Raw genomic sequence first — 16,320 nt, forward strand, 5'->3', positions numbered from 1 at the left:
GTGTGTTAGAGTGTTAGCCGAAACAAAAAAAACCTTTAGATGGCTACTGGCCCAAGGCACATGCTACAAGAATCCCTCACAATTGTCTCTCTTATTTGTGAGCTCTTGTTTGTCATTATGGATTATAAGCTCATGAGAAAAAAATGCATTTTAGGGTTTGTTTGTAATTCTTCGCTTACTGAAACCCAGATCTTGATTTCTGCTGCAGAAGTTGACTATGGTAAAATAGTGAACTGACAAGGCTACCCAAACTGAATTGCTGAATTGTGTCTTAATAGGCACTATTAGTGCTATGCATGGCTTAGTAGGTGATTTTCAGCAAAGATACATTATAAATTTGCAAGAAGGTATCTGTGACCTCTATTAGGGCCCTGTCCTGGGTCATGCAGCAGATGTGTTGTGGTGGCTGAGAAGGAGAAACCCTGAAAGCAGTTACACACTACATTTTGTCCTGGAAAACATCAGGGAATCCTTCAAATAGTACTAGAAAGCATTGTTATAATGAAACCCTTGAACCTCTGTACAAGACTAGAAATGGAAACTAGCAGCTAGGAGAGAAGTATATGGCTGCATTTAAGTTGGGAGGACAGAAAAGAGTCATAGATAACAGCTCAGGGGCACAGACCTTTCATGCTGAGAACTGTGCCTCAAGCAGAGGTGTTAAATTAGTGTTCCCAGACTGAAAACTTTTACATCACCACGGAGACAAATTCAAGCTTCCTGCCCTGATGGAGCCATCTGATGGAAGTTTTGAGCAGGGAGTTGGACTATGATCCTATAAATGAGATGAGGTTTTCTGAAGAGGAAATAATGCAGCCATATACACTTACTGAGGTTTTTTTGAAGTGAAATGTCACGATGAGGTATATAAACACTCTGTAAGTTCCTTGGATGCATGATTTATAGCTACTAGACATACTAAGGAAGGCAAATTGTATATTGAAAGTTGAGTAGTTAATAGCCAATGACTAAGCATTAAAAAGATGGTCAAGTAAGAATTTTGCTATTTTTGGTAAATAGCTGTGCTTGCAAGTTTACATGTACACCAAACTTGTAGCACAGACTGATAGCCAATGAACTCGAGCCTCTTGAAGCATTGCATTTACTTGGATCTGCCTAATAAAGACATTACCATTTATGTGTCCAAATCGGTTTAATGTGGGCATAAGTCCATGGGAATAAAACACTCTGTATTTTTGCATTTTCAATCATAAATCAGATAGATTTTTAGTTTTCTTCCTTAATGTTTTACATTTAGAGTGGTGCAAGTCTCAGTGTCATAGCTTTTTTGTGTATTTTGGAAATTACACCTGGCAGCCTGACAGAAAGCTGTCAAAGTAAACAACCAGAATTAATTACCATTCAGTAGTGTAAAAATTAGATAGGGATGTGAAGCTCATAGGAGCTCCACAGAGTAATATACTACTTTATAGCTCTCTATGTTATGGTTCATTAGGTGTATAAATAAATCTTTTTAATACACTTTGTCAGTATGGAAGTAAATTGTCATTTTAAATTAGAATCTCATTAGTGAGCTAACATACACCTTGATATAAGAAATGCACTTATTTTTGTATTGATGCCATGTTATTGAATTAACTGTCAGTGTTCTCCAGTCAACTGAACTAGATAATAATCAAAAAAGATGTGAAATTATTCTTTTCATTTTGGATTTGAACTTTCTTATACCTCTTCCCAGTGCTACATACCCAAGGGAAAAGAATTCCTTTATTAAGTCTGAAGCCTAAAATTCCACTGCCTCAGCTCTTAGGAGAATTTTAGAAAATGAAAAACCCTGCCTACAAGAGGGGCTGAAGAAGGGAAAAATAACCAGTTCACAGGCCTTGGGGGATTAATAAGTCTTCCCATATTCCTTGGAATCCCATTGAACTAAAGTTACAAGGAGGCCATGGAGACAAAGATCTTGTGTCTTTTGGTTTCCTGATCAAAGTGGAAAATATAATTTTTTGGATAGCAAATGGTATTTTTCCCTACTTATTTTATCTCTAAATCTCTATACCACCACTTGTTTTATAGATTGGAAATTTAGAACTTCATGTTAGCAACAAAAATTTGTCAAATAAAAAATGAATTATAAAAGTTTTGATGCTGTTATGGTTATGACATCCTACATATTGAAGGTACAAATTTCTGTGTTAATATGGGAGAATTTGCAAAATATTTCTGTAATCTGAACGTACATTGTTTATGTCCATGCTGGAAAAATTGAAACAGATTGTCAACCTGAAAAAGGTAGAATAGGAAAATTAAAGTCCACTCATCTGAGAACTGACATGATAATACTCCTGCAGTGTGATTATTTAAAAAGGATTCACCTACTGAATGCAACAGAAGGGTTGGCTGAACTTTTGTAAACCTATCTGGAAGGATAGAAAAGAGGGAAAGGTCAGTGGAGAATGTGTATACACTTTTGGATAAAAGGAGCCACTTTCAAAAATAATTTTCAGTCTAGCCACAATTAAGAGACAAATATGAAAGGGTGGGGAGCTGTGGAACAGGCCTGCAAAGGAAACAAGAAAAGAAAAAAGTGTGAAAAAATTCCAAAATATATTGTTTATAGTCCAACAGGAAATTAGCAATAAAGTCACAGTGTTTGTGAGTAGAGTTGAAAGGAGAAAATGGACAGCACTGAAGGGCAAGCTAAGGTAATGCTTTCACTTTCCACAAGCAGCAGAATGCAAAGGGTGGTGAAGAAGGAGTGTTTCTGAATGTGAAAGGGTAAGAGCAAAACTGTGATGTGTGTAGCTATGTGCCCATCTTATTTTGGCAATATAGCAGGAAAAAATGGGTCTTTTACATCTAGAAAGTGTGTGTTTTTTGAAAATACCAGACTCTGTATTAAAATAGCTTAAATCAAGCATTTGGAATGTGTTGCAGCCTTATATTGGGTTCTGTGAACTGAGAACAGAATGCAAATGTGAAAGAGCATCATAGGTTCTACTTAACGTATAATGGTACCTGATGATCTCTTTATGTCAGTTATGTGAGCTGTTGTGTCACCATGGTGGTTTACTAGCACTCATATCTGCTTGCACTTGACTTGCACAGATAGAACTGTATAACAAGGTACAAAAAGAGAGAAAGAACCTGTGCAAAGACTTTGTTGGTAAAAAAGGCAGGGAACAGAGCAGAGAATGTAAAACTTCTTATATAGGAAAGAAATACGTGTTAATTTTCACTTGTGCATTCAGGCATTCTGTCAGGCCTCTTTGTGTGCTTTCCATGCTAATACTGGTTTGACAATATTGTGAGGCTCAATCTTTTATTCCAGTAAAATATCACTTTTAAATAAAATAGAAAGATGAGAAATTTCAAATGTATTGATGCCTAAAGACATAATGGCAGATGTGGTTTCAGCTCAAAAAAGAAAAAAAATGGCATAGACATCTCTGTGAGGGATTGTTGAGTATGGTTTGTTGTAGTGGTGTCTAATTTAAGGCATCAAAGTCTTTTTTTGGAGCTGGCTCCAACTGACTTCTGTAAGTCCATCTGTCACGTCCCATTAGCATGTGCTAGTTGCAAAAGCATTTGGGAACCAACAGTGGATTAAATACTAAATGAAGTTTGGATCTAAAATAAAGGAAATGCCTCCAACTACCAGAGCGTCCTTCCACAGAAAATCAAAGCCCCTCTTTCCCACTCCCAAAATATGTGTCTTTTAACCATTAGCTTATGTCATTATTATAAACTGATTTTTTTTAAATATAATTTAGTGCGTACATGTTTAAAGATTCTTCATTATAGACACTTTCTGTCAATAACTTTTTTTGTTGTTGACACTATGAAGTTTATTTGAATGTTGCAGCATAATCTAACATTGTCACAACTTTGAGACATATCCAAGTCTAAGAGCAAATGACAGTTAAGATTTAGGAGCAAAATCTTGTCAGATTTGCTTAATTATAAACTTTTTAGGGAAAATGCTATGTGTTCTTTTCATAAATTTTAATCTTATTGTTAACTCTTTCTGTTTGATATATATATTCTGAGCAATGTATTCTACCAATTCAATATTCAGTAGGATTTATAAAAAAATGGACTACATGGTGCTGAATGTATTCTTTCTACTCGTAGTAAAAAGCATCCATCAAGTCACTGACATCTTCTTCCCCTTCAGTTGAAGTGTGGTGAACCATTTGTTAAAGTGCCAAGAAACATTTAAAAAATCAAAGGTAAAGACAAAAAGGTCATTCATGGCTATTTACTCCCCACTGAAATGAATATCAAAGAATGTTATCTGTCTGGAAATTCCACTTTTGTCCACCTTTTTAAAGAAACAAATGGAGAAAGTAAGAGTACACAGACATTAACTTAGAAAGGGGATTAATAACTATGTGTTCACATATATATAAATGAAAATAACATACACATATATTTCTGGAACACATAAAGTAATACACATGCACCAACATTTTGTATATTAAATAATAGAGTATACAATATAGGTCATAGGAAACTCATTAAAAATGAATTAGTATTTATCTTCATAATGATGAGCTAGATCACTCATCCTTTTTCTTGCCTCTAGACTTTCTTCTGAAGTATTTTGAGTTTGGTTTTGCCTATCAAAAATACAGTAATAATGATGGGGTCACAAATTGCCAGTTCTCACAGATGCATTGAAGTTTTTTGATATATTGTTTGGCACTAGAGGTTTGTTTCACCAATATCATGACTGAGAAAGCAAAAACCTTGAAAAATAGTCACTTAGCTTTAAGTATTTTTCAGGGTCTTGCAAAAAAAGCATCCTAAGGTCTTTTGTGAAAAAATGCAAAAAAAATATATTGTTTGAAGTGAGCCTGAAATCACCAGTTGTTCTGTGCTATTTTTTTTCCTCCTGGTAAACTAATAATGAGTAATTGATGTACAAATTTGCTTATGTTATTTTATCATGATTTTTCTTCTTACTGCTCCTGTCTAATGCTTTTTACTGAATACCCACTGAGTTCTAATTCGTCCATCCAACAGCATTGTTTTTATTATTATGGATATATTGATCTTATCTTGAGCTGTTCAAGATGGAATATTCTTAAATATTAAAATGTCACTGAATTCTTGATTTAGGCCTTTTGATTCACACTTCTAGATTCTAAATTCACCTGTTATTCCTGCAGCACTGCTGTGTGGTGTAGCTATCAGCTGCAGTATTTTCAACGAAGATAGGATAATTAAAAATTTAGACAGTGAATAAGTTCAAATTTTATTTTTTTGTTTTAGGTTTACTTCTTAAAAGCAGCCTAGTAAACAGAGTACTGAAATACTGAGACCCTTTGAATACACCTTTAGTCATCTTTAACCAATTTGGTGACAGGTGCATAGACATACAGACTGAACCACACATTTGGGAAGTAAAAACTAACAAAACTGAGAATAATTCAGACAGAGATGGTAACATATTAACAGCATACTTTTCTACTTGGGAATGGTCTCTGCACTTCAGAAGTGCAAAATGTGAATAGTACTCTAATTTTTTTTAAGAAAAGATAAAGCCCTGAAGTGATATTTGGTGCATTGTAATTGATAGTATTTTAAAAGTAATTGATTCCCCCCCCCCCCAAATCAAATTCTCAAACTTTTTAGCTTATGTTATTTATAAGAAGCTTTCGTTATGGAGTAAGAAGCTGTGACATTGTTATTGGAAGGGCCTCTTAGCTAATGATAGTCTTTTCCTAAAGTCAACAATGACAGCCATGCAAAAGAAACTTTTATGAGTTTCCACAGACTTAAGTGTAGTTATAGATACTGTAGGAGTGTTGTCAAGCTGCAAATGGTTTAGGAAATAGTGACAGTAATGATTCCACAATTGCTTTCCAAAATCTTTAAGTGGCTGATTGTCTTGAGACACTTTCCATATCCCTCAGAGAACTCAGAGTAAGGCAAGGCGAGGCAGGACAAGAAATTCTGATGGTTTCCAGGGCCCTGCTGCTCCAGGGCTAGACAGTTTAGACTGTTTAGTAGCTTTACCACAGGGAGACTTGGCAGTTGCAGCCTTGGCTGTCTTCCTTGGCTAAAATGCACCAGGGCCACCACTGTGCACAGCAGATGAAAGGTAAGATCATGGATATACAAGGAACTTTGGGATTGCCCTCTAGCCTCACACTGTTTTCTTCATCAATCAAGAAATGGGTTGTTATTTTAGCCAGCTGCACTCCTAGGGATTCAAGGACACCTAAAATTCATTGCAAACAGTAAGCAAAGTAAGAAACATTATAAAAATAATGGGAATTTTTTGGCCCTTTGTTACTTGCCTTTTAAGAATCTGAAAAAGATTAAAAACTAAGCAAAACCTCAGGTACATGAAACACAACAAAATGCAAGGCTTGTTGTCTTGGTGGAATGTCATGATAAAATGGCAAGGTCAGTGCTAGGTTGCTTTGGTGCCTAAGTTAATACACTGAAATTTCCTCAGGCTGCTCATGGCCTTTGCCCTCCTGGACAAGCTATCTGTTTATTGACAACTTTTTACAAAGTGCAAGAAGCATTCCTTCAGGAAAATAATAATTTCAAAACCCCTCACAAACTCCATAGCAGTGTGACATAGTTATTCTAGCAGAAATCCAACTTTTAATAAAACCTTTGATCAGATATTTAAAAAGGAGGTTCAGTGAACGTTGTGCCCAGTCCTTTCGTGAGCAGTGATACTACACCAATGAATACATTTCACAAGCATTTGTGTCTTCTTTACCCTTATACACAACACAGAAACTCAACTCCCTCCTTGATGTCCCTCCCACTTGCAATTATCTCCAGCCCCTGACTGTAGTAACCCATCCTTCTCTTGTCCTCTGCTCAGTTCTTTCCCTAACATACCATACAGAGGAGATGGACCAGGTTCACCCTTAATGCAATACTGGAAGGGGTAAGATGGAGAGCTGCAGATTCACAAGAAAGTATAAGTGAGATGATGGGTTGGTCTCTGAATGGCACAGAATACCACCCAAAACTGATAGAAGGGCTGCAAGAATCACAGAAAATGCCTCTGATACTTCTGCCTTCCCCAGTGCAGGGTCAATAATACTTCCTAGCCGTCCTGGCAGATCGGTTGCTATACCTATTCCAAAAAATTTCAGCAGTGGTCACTCCCCAGGCAATGCATTTCAGTATTTAATTGTTCTTGCAATTAAAAGAATTACTAAGTCTGAATCATACTTGCTGTCTCTTGTCCTGTCTAATGGGGATATATTTTTATTCAGTTTGTTTTTCATGCAACTTAGTTAGTTGTTATGGTTTACACATGTATTTGTAAGGATATTTTTATACATATATCTCTATTTATAAATAGTTTATTTGACCTTTTGTTACAGCATGTTTCAAATATTTACTGTGCATTCCATCTTGTGTTTGGAATCAAAAAATATTCAAGATTTAGGGCAAGTTATAATATTCTTTCTTCATAATGACAGTTTTATTGTTTTGCTTTGTTGATGTGATGGGGTTCTTTTTGACATTTACTTCCTTAAGGGGTTTTAGGGTATTATGACCACTCCTTAACTCCTTTTCCCTTCGGTAAGTTTTCCTTAAAAACTTACAAACAATTATGTAAGTTTATTGAAGTTTCATTGCTGAAGTGAAGTTCATTGATTTTGTATCTTTCTTAGTCCTTCTTCTTATCCCAATCCTTCCAATATCCCAAGGTAATATTTCATGGTCACTGTGGCCCCAGTTGTCAAATTATGTTTTGATATTCTTGTTGTGTTACTTTTGAAAGTAGGAACTAAGTGCAAAGGATCATTTCTTCTTACTGTTTTTACACTCTCTGTCTCAAGAAATCATATTGTAGTAAAAAAGCTTAAAGGACAAGGCAATTTCCCCCCCCCCCAAAAAAAATGTCATTATAGTTACATTTTTGCATTGTTACCAAGACTCATATTATGGATTTTGCCACTTGCTCACAGAAAACCTTATATTCAATAAAATAACTTATTAAGCAGCCCAGATGTTGGACATGATCTTCAGTAATATCAGCTTGGTCTTGTCAAGTCTTGTCAAGTAGAATTGACTCAAAATGGAAATGCAGACTTTTATGAAGATTTGGTATCACAGTGACTATTTTTCTAGTCTCCTTGGGCAGAGGCAATAAATTTTCATATGTTCCAAACATTTGCAGATAATTTTTTTTTAACATTATCTGTAAGTTAAATATATAAAGTAAATTAAATCAAATATTATCCAGAGCAGCTCTATTAACATCTGATTCTGAACTTAATCTTGAATGACGTGCTATAAACAGTAAGAACTAAATCACATGAGAATCAATTAATTGGCATTATCAAGAAGTCTGTAAAAATAATTACTAAAGCAAAAGTCTTCAAGATTCTGAAGCATTGCACTACCTAGAAGACAAGCAGCAGGCAGCAGAAATTCTTTAAACCAGGAATTTTGCCAAACCTTCTCAGGACGAAGTCCAAATGAAATTTTTTTTAACCCGGCCAGATTTTCCATAGTGAATCAAGGAAATTGCAGCCCAGCAGAGTCCTAGGAGCCCTTGCATACACTTCATTGCGAGTGAATGTCTGTCTTTTCTCTTTTAATAGTGTCTGTATTAGATACTGACAAAAATGTGTGTTAACAGGCTGACAGAAGAAAAAGATGTGAAAATACTGGAAACGGTACTTGCATAACACAATTTATGATGTGATGTGCATAGTATAAAAACTGAGGGTTTGGTGCTGCAAAAGTTTACATACGTTATTAACATTATGTATGTGAATGATTCCTGGAGGATTACATTCTACAAGTCTCATTCGAGTCACTAGTGTTTGAACTTGTTTATGACTGCAAGTCTCAGTTTGCTTATCAGCAGGAATGAAAATGCAGTAGCTTTCTGAGATCTACAACAAACACATTGCTGTTTGTTTATTATAATGTTCTTGTAAGCATTTTTTTTCATAGTGCCGCAAAAGAGTTTCTTTCATTTGACAGTCTCATCTCAGCACATGTACACATTTGAGTCAATGATTTGGACTTAAGTTGTCACTGGTATGCTTAAACCATTATGCTGAAATTCCAAAATAGTCCCTAAACCAAAATGTAATCATTCTTTCAGTTAGCAGACCTGAAATTGTCTCATAATAAATTAGGTGATTATAATTCTTAGATCTAGGTGAGAAATGAGAAGTCATGCAGGAGCAGATAAGAGAAAAAAGAAAAAATCTATATGCAGCATCACCTTAGTAAGTAGATCATGATGGCTAAAATTATGTGCTGACATGAAAATGGGCAAAGACTAGCCTGTTCCACTGTGTCTGCTGGGGCAGAGGTCATTCAAATGGTAATGTCTTGGACAGTGCTATCCAATTGTAATGGGGATAAAAAAAAGGATGAAAACCATTGCTGATGTGGCTGTAACCATCCTGTTAAAAAAAAAGGAACCTAAATAACCACAGCTTTGATCACTTACTGCAACTGATTTTTTTAAAAGCTTTTAATGTTTATTTCCATAAAATTATGGACTAAAAAAGAACTTTTTTAAATGAAAACCAAAGCTGATCCACCAAACATGAGCCAAATTGTTCAGATATATAGCTGCTCTCTGTTGCAGGTGCTTCGGAAATAATTACCCTGAGAAAGAACAGAGATAGATTTTATGATGACATGTAACTGATGAGTGATGACTTCAATGTAGAAGATGATTTGCAGTTTTGACTATAAAAATGGTACATACACTTGGCCATGTATACTGGAAGCATTCATATGCCCAAGATAACCACCTAGAAACATGATTTAAATGAAAATTTTCTTACTGTGGGAGTCAGACGGGGCCCCTTGTGGGTGTATATGTATATGTGGGCTTATGAGGGCTGGAGCTGTACTGACTGATGAACACAGAAAAATATTTTTGTCAGAATGGTGTAATTTGCTGTCTACATATCCTTGGTATGAAACTGATTTCAAATACCTAAATTATGGAGACTTCTTACCCAGAACTACATTCCAACAGGTGTTGTGGGTAAGGTAAAGTTATTTAATTGCCACTCTTTCATGTAGGGGCATGAAAGCAGTCATACAACATGGCAGAGCGTCAGCAAGCAGCAGGTCTGTAAGATTCCTACTGGGAATGCCTGTGATATGAGGAAGTCCTCAAGAAGGTGGAACCTGACTCTTGTGTTGCCTACCTATAATTACTGAAACAAAACTCAGGGGAAAGTTTAAAGCAACTGTCTTTCAGATGAGGGACTGTTCTCTGATAACGTCTGTCAGATTGTGAACATAAAGCCGATAGTCCTGGCTGGGTTTGATGCTCATGTGCGTGGTCAGAGGATAAATACTGGGTCCTGGTTGTAACTCACTGTTAGATTCAGGCTTTTCTGCATGAAGATGCAGCCACTGATCTAAGCCTGGTTCAAACCACATTATGATTTTTATACAGTTTGAATAAAGTATTTTTAAAGCATGACTTCAGGACAGGGCATCTTCGGCAAATACAGCTTATTCATGGATGGGGCAGCGGTCTCCTCTCTCTGATGTACTTTTTTTTTCCCCCTTCTCATAGTTAGTGTATTAAATTGTTAAGGAATAAATTCATAGGCACACTGACTAGCCCTCTTCAACTTGTGAAGGTTTTGAGTGCTCAGTCACAGATGTTTCTTCAGTAGAAAGGAGTAATTGAGTCAGTAGAAACAGTCATTGCCTAAAAAGGTATGTGTTTCACTATTTACACAAAAAAAGGCACTTTGTCCATTTTCTCCTTCCTGGAGATCTTTTTTGGTGATCTTCTGTCAGTTGCTGGAGGGTCAGAAGTGCTGCCCAGCAGCAGGACAGACTAAACTCTTCCCTTGCACAAGCTGTGACAGTTCAATATGGACAGTGCCTTTCCAGCAGCCCTGGCAGGTCTCATTCATGGTGAAATCTGTTAGTTTGTGGAATTGCATTTCTAGCTCCATTCCTTGAAAATACTTAAAACACATCTTTGTGAGACACTGGGAAATGTCTGAAAAGAGCTTGTTGTCTTTTTTTTGGTTTGGATTGGTTTTTTGTTTGTTTGGGGTTTTTTGTTGTGTTTTCCTTTTGTTTGTTTTTTTTTTTTTAAGCATCAACAAGCCTATATAGAACATGAGCACCCTTGGGGCTTAGATAACTTCACACGTTGCTGGGACTAGAGCTCAGCAGTATCTGTGGCTGTGAAGAGCTGATGGCTTGGTGGAAGGCTGCAGGAAACCTGTGCGTGTGTACGGTCTCACCCCTATCACTTGGGCATGGATATTCTGTTGAGGTTTGAGTCCATCCTAGCAGGCCCTTTGTCCTTGTTATAGGCAAGTCCATCCTCGTGTGAAAAGCACCTTCAGGGTCAGTCTTGGTTATCAGTGTAGGCCCTGCTAGGGACTGCATCTGTGCTGTCTGTGTGTAGCTCTGAGGCTCCTTGGCAGATCTACCTACCCTGCAGGCAGTGAGTCTTTCAAGAGGCTGTAAGTGAAAATATAAAACATACCCTATGGATTAGGTTATGCAGCAGAGATATTTCATGCTTCAAGCAGTGTATTGCAGCCACTGAAATAACAGTTTTATTAACATATTAATTTTTACTGAACAAATATAATTTTTAAAATTTAGACTATTTAGCTGATGTACTAAGAACTATTACCTCTAGCAATAGACATTGTGCATAATCATCTTTCCCCTCAGTTTGTGAATTGGAAATCACTGGAGGCTGGGAGGGTGTTCTGGAAAGATATCACTGCATGCTTGCCCTGTACTAGCACTCTTCCTTAGGCATTCACATTTTTGATTCTACTAAGTATTTTGTTCCTAACCACTAGACCACCAGGGCTCTCACCGCTGCGGCCCAGGTTTGATTCCCGGTCAGGGAAACTGCTCCGGGCAGATGGAGCTCGTCAGCCCTGTAAGGCCATCCATCTAAGAGAAGGTCACTCTAAACAAACCTATGTCCTGAGGATCTCACTGCCACTGTCCAAGCTTGCTCGGCCCCGGCAGATGAACCTTAGGACTAAAGGGTGGGCTCAGTTCAGCGCACACTGTGTCTCACCTAAAAAAATCCATTGCACAGGCTGGAAGGGTAAAGACCTTTCCCAAATCTTCGCTCGCGAAGACTGGCCATACAAGTATTTTGTTCGTAATAATCTTAAGCAATACACAGAACAAAAAGAAACCTGGCAGGTTTTGCAGGCAGTTTTTTCATTTTTATATTATTTTACATGCCTTGCATGCTCGTTGTGGTTTGTTTCATTCAGTGCTACTACATAAAGATATCTCCCAAAAGAAAATCAATTGGAAGTGCTACATTTTCTTCTTTTTTCCAAGCTCTGTCCCATATCTATCAAAAAGTCTCAAGTTTATTCTGAACTTGTCTCCCTTCTGAAAAGAATTTCCAAATTCCGTCATTCCTAGTCTCTAAAGGTATGCTTGAATAAATAAATAGAGTCTTCCCCTTAAAACTTTATTAGGGAGCCACATATTATTGTTTTGAGGTTTTTGTTTTATTGCCAGTTAATTATTAATACAGTCTGCTTTGAGTTATCCACAGCAACTTGTCTAAATTGTAGATGTACAACCTATACAAATGCAGAGATGCTGAACTTGATGGCTGCAACCTGGATTATTAGCTCAGTCCTGGCACTCGACAAACATAAGTATACTTTTTCTACAAAGTTTTTGCCCAAGAACAGCCTAGCAGTTCTTGCTCAGAAAGGAACATAAAGTAATAAACCCAGTGAGACATGGACTGCACAGTGAATTGCACACATGACCATCTGAGATCTCCTTGGCCATGTCCCCAGTCCAGGGGAGCTAGAGGTGCAGAGGAGCAGCGGTCCCATGGCTGTCTGTAATATTCCTTAAAGGTACTAATTCCAGGAACACTTGTTATTTGGACTGTTACCTTATTCTTTCACAAAGAGACAGCTCATGTCTCAATTTGTGCCTATACCAACAAACCTGTCTCCTCCCTAAATGTTGTTCCTGGTGAATCACAATCTAAAAGTACCATATTCTGTCAGTGTAGAGACGTGACGGCCGATAAAGATACAAGGAGTCAGTTATGTGCAGAAAAGATGTCTTCCCCCTCTTTATTTTCTCATCTCCTTTTTTATACCCCTTGCTAGCAGCAAGCAGTATCCTTATTTTAGGTAAGCAAGCAACAGCATTTTCATTGGCTAGGTTCTGTGGGCGATACATTTGGCAAAGCTCAAGGCCTTATTGGAGTTCCCACATCCTAGGCCTGCCAACTTTACAGTCTGCCTTTGTTTTCTCCATTAGGGCTGCACACTGACTTCCTTATCATCAAGGATGCACCCGAAAATTTTCCCAATATCTTCATCCTGGGAGCTAATAGACCCACTATTAACCCCTTCAATTCCGCCTTTCTGTAATTGTGCAAGAAATATTCCCTGTGTCATCTTTTGCAGGACCCTTTGCAAACACGACAGTATTCTCTGCAGAAAGTTGATCAAACAAAAAGAAATCTTTTTTTTTTTATTCTGGCTAAGGACAGACCAGGTTTCACCTTGATTGACCCACTGTGAGCTTGTCTCTGTCTTCTACTCCTCTGTATTTCTCTACTCCAGATAGTATCCCAGATGCCCAACATTATTGTAAATACCAAGAGGGTGACAGCATTTTTGTTACTCTTCAGTTAGACAATCAAAATGCTTTCTCAGAGATGTGAAGAATTTGTAATGTGAGGAAGAGACATAAATACATAAAAAGAGGGATCAGGACAGAATCAATAATACATGCTTATGCATATTATTCTGTACACTTATAGTATAGAATTGAAGCTTAATAATAATTGCCCTGTGGAACTTTTTTTTAAAAAACATCATCATTGCAGAGTAGAACACAGGATGTACAAGATTTTCTGGATGAGGAATAGAGGAGAGACCATAGAGACACTGAAAGACACTTGATCTACAATTCTTTTTTCTCAAATACAGGAGATTTGTGGGCTCCAGACTTCAAATGGAGCCCATAAACATGAAAGAATTTTTTTCTGCACTTCAACGGAGGAAGGTTTTTCTCAAGGCATGATTTTCTGATGTTTTGATATGGTAGGGACTTCTGGTGGTTGCTGTGTGTGATTTCTGTGTATGCATCATTTCCTCAAGTTTAATGGCTTTATTTAATGGCATAAATAATTCCTTCAGTAAGTGCCTTCACATGAAGAAGACATTTTCAGTTTGACCCGTGTAAGAAATGGGTATATTGGAGTATAAACTGAACTTTGTGCTGAAGATCTGTTCTGACACCTCAGGTTTTCTGTACACTTTTGTACAGATTTGAGCCTATAAAATTACAGGGTTTAGATTTTTTAAAAGCCATTTGCTGTTCTTCATACTGATGGAGGTAGAAAATTTTGCAATGTAAATAATTCTGAATGAAAATCACACCTTATTCAGATCCCAAACTTCATGGGACAGCTCTTATCTACCATTGCTTGTATATACAATGCAAAATTACTATTAATGAGCTTAATAGTAGCCTGCCTTCCATATATTTTGTTGATAAACATACCTTGAAACTGATTAATTTTGTTTAAACTGCATAAGGTAATGTCAGATGCAGAGATTTAAATTTATTATTTATTTATGCTTATTTTAACTAATAAACGAGATATCATCATATTAGTAGCTTTCCAGAAAAGCAATTCTGAAGTAAAAAGAAACATGATATTTATCATTCTGAGTGATAACAAACAGAAACTTCACTTTATTTTAATAAGATAATACCTTTATGTGCAAACCTCCTTAGGTACCTTGTATAATAAAATAGCTGTCACTTTTGCTTGTGGAATTAGGTGTGTGGTGATTATATAAAAATGAACATTCTTCTGCTTCTAAATGTGAAAAGCTGACCTTTTAAAAACACTTTAACAAGTTTTAGTGTTATCATAAATCTTACCAATTCTTTAATGTTGCAGTTTTTTGGTTGCATATATTACACCAGTTCTACGAGTCAACTTTTGTTACAGGGAAATTTGGGCCTGGGGCCAGGTAGAGCTTTGGAGAGCTTTTAAGTTTGAGAGCCTGTTTCACAGCTGGAAAGCTCCCCAAAGTGTAGTGATCCCAGAAGAATATGTTTCCCATTACCCAAATCTCTACCAAATCATGCCTTGTAGCTCTAAAATAATTAAGACTTTGGAAGCCCCGAGAGGTCTTTTTTGATCCATGAATGAAGCTACCCCAGGTTCAAATAACTAAAACCTGACTCCCTCTTAACCAATGAAACACAAAACCCCTCCATTTGTCAATGTAACATAAAGAGAATGCTCAAAAATGTCAGAGCCTTTACACTTTAATGGATTCAACCCCAGGACATGTCAAGAGTTTTGGTTCCAATTGTTGGAGATCAGACTGAGGTGTCTGTGCAAGTCCCAAGGGCAGAAGAATCAATGTATGATGTAAAAAGATGTGTTGCTTTATGTTGAAGTTTGAATGATGATGAAATTCATAAAATCAGAAGAAATCCGTCAAGTCCCTTGTGCAGCTATTAGTAATACACTCTTTAGCAGAGTAAGAACTCTGTGATAAATTTTAAGAATTGGGCTACTGCTACTGCTATAAGATAGAAAACAGTTGTTGGAAAAGGTAGCATAACAAGGTGTTATGAAGCCTTTTGATTTATTTTGTATTCAATTAAACTTATACAATGGCTATGGAAGACATCTTACTGAAAGAATATGTAGAGACATCAAGCACTATTACTAAGAAGAATTTCCAGATTCACTAGAGGAAGAAATCCACTGGCATGAATTTTGCTGGAAAAGTAACGAGATAGGGTTAATATGAGTATCCAAACTTCACTGAGGTTCAGAAAGAGAAAAAGGATGGTATTTACAGGCCACGATTCCTACAAGATAAAATCTGTAGGAAACATAATGATAACATAACTTTCTTTTCATTTCTTTTAGTATTTATTAGAAAAATTGAAAAAGTTTAAAAACTTTACACTGGTATATATGCAACAAAATGTAGTTTCTAGTCTACCTCTTAAGTCTGTGACTTGAAAAAGGGGAAAATTTTGCAGGATGCTAACTTCTGAAAATATACTTCTGTATTCTTGTGCTTGTTTAGTGATTTGTGGATAGAAAAAGAAATATGAAAAAGAAAAACAGAAATAGAAAAAGAAATTGGGATATGTGTTGTGAGGGAAGAACTAATGTCATGTGGACATCTGAGAGTTTGAATGTGTTCGCAAATCAGCCATACATATAAATTTAACAATACTCGTTTATAATTGCTGGTGAAATATTAATCCCTCAGTTATGGGTACCTACAAAATCTGAGAACTCAAAGTGTATTCCTTAAATTGAGAATTTTCTTCTGAAACCAGTGTACTGACTAGAAT

The 16,320-nt window shown here is 36.6% G+C and overlaps 1 protein-coding gene across 3 annotated transcripts in view; it reads left to right on the top strand.

The window, feature by feature from the left end:
* AGMO (alkylglycerol monooxygenase) overlaps positions 1-16,320 on the top strand; it is a 190,533-nt gene that overhangs the window by 132,546 nt on the left and 41,667 nt on the right. The gene's annotated exons all lie outside the window — the stretch shown is intronic.

Source organism: Pseudopipra pipra, chromosome 1 (assembly GCF_036250125.1).
Source record: "Pseudopipra pipra isolate bDixPip1 chromosome 1, bDixPip1.hap1, whole genome shotgun sequence".
NCBI classification, from domain to species: Eukaryota; Metazoa; Chordata; class Aves; order Passeriformes; family Pipridae; genus Pseudopipra; species Pseudopipra pipra.